The sequence below is a fragment of the Malus sylvestris genome, chromosome 3 (assembly GCF_916048215.2).
Source record: "Malus sylvestris chromosome 3, drMalSylv7.2, whole genome shotgun sequence".
Classification (NCBI taxonomy): domain Eukaryota; kingdom Viridiplantae; phylum Streptophyta; class Magnoliopsida; order Rosales; family Rosaceae; genus Malus; species Malus sylvestris.
Genome location: NC_062262.1, coordinates 10,924,642 through 10,930,902, shown reverse-complemented (window position 1 = coordinate 10,930,902; position 6,261 = coordinate 10,924,642).

Sequence of the window (6,261 nt, the reverse complement as noted above, 5' to 3'; positions counted from 1 at the left end):
ACCATGAAGCATGAAAATATTCCCCATAATGCATGAGCCCCCTACATTTATATTTTTCTTCCGATATATATATATATATATATTGTATATGTTCATATATTTGTCAATATATATACGTTCATGCATTACACAATTATAAAATTGCTATGTGGAATTTGTGAGTCAAAGAATCAAAATAAAATAGAAGCAATTTTGGGTATTTTTAAACCCTAACCGAAAAAAAAGGGAACAAAGCAGCCCTTATGGGCTTGCCCCTGATCCCCTTTGGGTTCTGAAAACCCTAAACATCGACAAAAAAAAAGAAAAAAAAACCCCCAAAGATGTGGCTTGAAGCTGCGTTCGCACCAAGCCAAACCAGACAACTCAGCTTCTGAGCCAAGTCCAACATAAAAAAAACACATACGACGTCGTTTTTGGTGTCGTCTTCTTCATCACCACTTGGGCTTCAACCTTTTTTTTTTTGGGTCTATTGCCCTCTCGACCCACAGCCAGCCTGGAGCTGGGTTGATTTTTCCTAACAGTCGACTTAGGCTTCTTTTTGTTTAGGCCTGCACCCAACTGTTGTTGGGATGCCTTTTTGTCTCGTCAGCCCATCTCGTTGCAGCTTGCAGATTGCACAATACACATGGGCTGCCCATGTAACCTGCCTAAGCCCAATATGGGCTTTGTTTTGTTAAGGCCCTCAACACAGTTTCTTGGGCCTATTTTCCCATATGGCTTGCAGCCCACATTAAAATCACATATGGGCCTAGACAATTTTCATTATTTTTCTTTTACAATCGACCTGAATGGTCCCGATCTATTAAATTGCTTAAAAGTAACCAGCAGTCCATTAATCTGACTAGACATCCAAAATTATTGGCATGAAGCCCACTTTTAGACATTAACGATTCAATATTTTACTTCTTTTCTTTGAACCGTTGACTCCCTTTCGTAGTCTCAAAGCACTCACACTTGAGTTCATGAAACAACCCAAATCCACTACACTTAGTCGTATATTGTATTATGTGTTCTTACATGTACCTCTTTTTATAAACCAGAAGTTCATAACTAAACTTGAAACTGTAGTTTCGAATTTAGTGCCTTTAAAACCTCGATACCTCTCAGCCGAATTGCTGGGGTACCTTTCTCTCGCAAGTGTAGTAGTAATCAGATTCGAGAATTTGGTAAACTTCTGTTCTTCACACTGCTGTTTTGAAAACGAGTTAGAAACAAGGAAGGACGAGAAACGAATTCTCCAGTCAAAATTCGATCAGATTTATAAACTTCATAATCATATTCATTCATGACGTAATCATGGTGTGCTTCAAGCAATATCTCGCATGATCAGACTGTCCGTATGAGCGAGCCAAAGAGCTATGAAATCCTTGTTCGGAAGGTACTTCCGTTTGTAATGCTTTGGGCATAATGTTTCGAATGAAGAGCGTGGTGAAGACTTATTCAGCTATTCCATGGCATTGTTGGCTTCAATTATTTCTTGACTTCTTGATAGTCAAGTGGAGATTCACGTCTTGTACCTACATAAAGTGGTTTCAGTCAAGAAACATCGTGAAATCGAACTTGTTACGGTTCGACAATCCACTGAATGGAGGGAACAAGATTGTGATTGGTGCTATGGAAAATAAAATATCTATAAGCATCAAAGTTAGAACATTCGGGTTCTAAGACATGGTTTTACATGAAAAACGTCAAGTTTTCATGGGTGTATTGTTTTATGAAAACTATAGACCCAGTTTCGGCTGAAGTTTACTGAATGGTGGTGCCCTGCTTCAGTAGGGATGCACCGAAGGGCATGCTTTGTTTCGGTAGAGGTGCACCGAACGAAATTGCTCTGCTTTGGAAAAGGCCTACCGAACAGACTTATCCAGCTTTGGTTAGAGCCTACCGAACCCAAATCTGGGTTTGTCTCTCTCACGATCCAATTTTGAGTTTGTTTTTACAACATATTGTAGAATCAGGGTCTGCCAAGGTGTGGCATCATGCCTAAAGTATGATCATTGGCACCAAAGACCTAAAACTTCAAGAATATGGATAATATTCCCAAACCTTAACTTTGCATAATCTACATCCGTCTTGATGGAATAGATCATTGATTATGCGCTTGTTCTTGCCCCTACCAATGTCGTTGAGGAGTACCATTTTAATAGTCAATATGTGAGACTAATTTTGCTCCACCAAACACCGTTGGAAAAGTAGAATTTTGACGCCTTGTTGGCTGAATCCCCTTAGTAAACCATTTGCTTTGTGAACACTTTTTTTATGTTCTTGGATTCACATTTGGTGTTTGTTTAAGTTATGAATAATGTTATCAATATTGTCCTCGAATATGAGTTATTTGAATCATGTTTCTTGTATACATGTGACCGAATTCAATTAAATACGTGATTAGGTATGAATGTGGGAAAGTTAGTTGTCTGGATGAATGCGATACTACACACGCTAACATTACACCTAAACTATATCTCTAGCAACGACTTAAGGTCTATCCAACCTGATTAAGAGCATTGGCATGCTCCTCATTTTATGAATGGTATTACATTACCATTTAAGAGACCTTATATTCTCTTTGTTCCGGACAAACGTCGTTGAGTTTTAAGGATATTCGAGATGACAATGATCATAAATGAAACCACTGAAGAAAATAGAGTTGCATATCTTTGCACTACCTCCAAAAATGAGCTTGAAGTTTTTCTTTGGGGCCAATGGGCTATCTCACAACTGGTAACATGCCACATGTGGCCGACCTGAAACCGAGTGATACGAGCAGTTTACTTGCTTTGGCACGACCATTTGGGACACTTAGGTTGAATAATGCTCTGACGCATCTCCTTACCCGAAGTAAGGGTCTTATGCCTACAAACACACTTTGCCAAGCTTACTCATTAGGGAAATTGATTTTCTAAATCATCCATAGCAAAGATACGAAACAACCCTCTTTTCACAATGGATTCAAAGGAATATATGTGGACTAATCCAACCAAGATGGAGACCATATAAATAGTTATGGTTTTGGTTGATGATTCGACAAATTGGTCACATGTTTGTCCACACACAGTGCTACTAAACCTCATGCCCGATTAGAAGGGATCACCACCTTAATTATCCCGTAAAGTCTGGAAGACAAGATAACATTGGAGAGTTTATATCGATGATTTTTGATAAAGTATTGCATGTCTCTTAGGTTTATAATTGAACATCAAATTCCCATGTTCACCCCAAAACAGCCTCGCATAGTGATCATAAAGCGTAATTTAATTGATCGCCTGAACCTTGATGAAAGCACCAAGCTTTCGATTTCTGCCTAGGGCTATGCAATCTTGTACGCAACTATGTTGGTCTACCTTAAGGCCCCTTGCCACCCAACCATTTTCGACGTTACAGTTATTGGTTACTGGGTACGAATCTGACGTTTCGTATTTACGCATTGTGCATTCCATGTGCCAAGTTGCGTCGCCACAACGTACCAACATGGGTCCTCAAAAAAGGATGTGAATCTTTGTCGATCATGATTCTCCTTCGCACTAGCTCTCTTAGAGCCTTTGCATGCGATCTCTTTACCGTTCATTTGTGGATTGTCATTTCAATTAGACAGTCTTCCCGCCATTAGGGGGAGATAAGAATGTCAACGTTCCTATATAACAACAGGAATTTGTGTGGACATTGCCCACTATGTCTCATCTCAATCCCCGTCCTGCACAAGTGTGATAAGTAAGTGCGATGAATTCTAGCTTTCAGAATGTTGCTCCAGACGCATTCCTCTGATCTAGCTAAAGTGACAAGATCATATACCAGCTGAAAACATTCCTGCAAGGATAGACATACTTAATTGACATCGAGTCAACATCCCCGAAGGGTGGGCACATCCCTGTTGGATGGTCTGGTACACCAGCAAATAGCTAATCAATCTGTCTTGGCTTGAAACACGACATATCACTTGGTTAATAGGATTTATTTATCTAGAAAAGGAAGTCACGACACAACAATGAATCCATACTCGATCGTTGTTTTAAATCATTTCCATCTCATGAGATTAATCCGGATTACTCCCGAGACTTGAAGTTCTTGGTCCAGTATACTGGTTTAGATGAGATAATGGAATTGGAATGAGATTATAATTGATGATGTTTTCACTTATATGCTAGCTACCAATATAAATGAAAAACGACGATATTGAACCGTGTTCTATTGATTAGTGTCAACGTAGAACTGATTGGACAACCGAAATTACGATCCAGGTTAAATTCCTTACCAAAGTGTGTTTTGGACATGTCGTTCCTACACTGCCCAAGGTAACCATGTTGTGTTATAAGTGGGAAAGGAAGCCTATTGAGATGAATGAAATAATGCAATATGGTGCGCGCCTTATGGCTCAAGGTTTCTCTTAAACGCCCTGTGATTGACTACAACATTATGAAATGTGGTTAGTGTTTCTCCATGTGGATATGGATACAGAGATTTACATGTAAGTTCTTGAAGAATTACATGGATTTATTCAAATAGTTCCAAACTACGGAACACCCTCTCAACTCGTTTAAGGCGTTCACTTACGGATTGAAGCAATTCGGCTGATATGGTATACCCGCCTAAGTGATTATTTGATCAGTTATGGATACGAATTATGCCCTTGCGTGTTAAACTATGAAGTATAATTCTGAATTGCTAGAGTTACAGTTTATGTCAAATGACATGAATCTCACTAAGACTCTAGAAGAGCTTGAGAAAACTATCTCGCACTTGAAGATGGAATTTGAGATGAAGGATCTTGGGAAAACTTGTTTATGCCTTGACTTAAAGTTCAAGTGTTGTTCTGACGGTACTTTGATTTACCAGTCGAACTACACCCCGAATGTGTTACCTTTTGAGTATACATATGATCTTCCATATGCTATATGCAAATGAGACCCTTAAAGAGGTTATGAAATCTGAAGTTCCATATCTAAGTTCAACTTTACGTTTGTTGTCCTTAGCTCATTGCAATTAGATAGGACATTTCCTTCCCTGTTGATTTATTGGTAAAGATGCAGCATCGTGCCTATACGCAACCACTGAATTGGTATTAAGGACGTTTTTCCACTACCCTGAAGGTACTACGGATTTGGGTTAATCCCACCGCATCTTGAGTGGATTCGACCCCCTTGATCCTCGGAATGATTCTTGCCTTTTTGTTATGTTGACGTTGGTTACTTATCAAACTCGCACAAGGCATATCTCTGAATGGTTATGTCTTTACCATTAGGGATATCGCAATATCTTGGAGGTCCACGATATGACCTTAGTTGCGAAATCTTCGAAACGTTCCAAGACTCACTCCACTTCACTACGCAACACGTAAGACATTGTTGAGAGCTTTTGTTGAGCATATTCGAAGTACTTGCTGTTTTCATCCATCGTTGAGTCTCGACGACGATTCATGAAGACTATGCCGCATGTATCAACCCAACCAAGACATGATACATCAACGAAGTCAACACCAAGACATATTGCGTCTATATCAGCAAATCATCAAGAGATTGAAGTCGTGTAAGCCGATCTTAGACAAACTTGCCGACCTCTACACGACATCACTGTTGAAGTCAACTTCCAAAAGCTTGTCCGATGAATTGGTATGCCTAATTATTCATATGCAAATGCTTGTAGTTCTCATTCGGATGTTCTGTCAAACTCAAGGGGAATATCCAAAAGTATACTCACTTGATCTTAATGTATTCTTTTTCCCTACGATTAGGAGCATTTTTCTCACTGTATTTTGCTACCTAACTAGGTTTTGACGAGGCACCTATTTTGGGCTGATCATACCCTTGTGAGCTCTTCTACTTGTGTGTAGATGACGTATAGTTTTGACTTAATGCAACTTCTCACTTTTCTTCTTAGTCTATATGTTTTTCTCCCACCTTGAGTTTTACCATAACGAGGTTATGTGAGTTTTACCTTTTATGAATTCTTCCGTTGTTTTGAGACTCATATTCGCTCATTGTGCCGACGACTTCATCAACTGTACTTACTTCATCGCTGAAAACCTGTGCAGTCTTATTAGATGAGAAATGTGATTGTGTAAATCCAAGTGTATATAGTAATATCTTGGAATGTTCTCTAGGGTTAGATATTATCCTATTAGAGTTGTAATCCTATTGGGGTAATGGATTTACCTTCCTTACTATTAAAATAAAGGCACAATGAGGTGGAATAGAACACACTTCACAATTACATATCTCTCTCTTCTCTCTCTTTGTGCCGCACCCATTCTCTCTAGCCTCTATAATT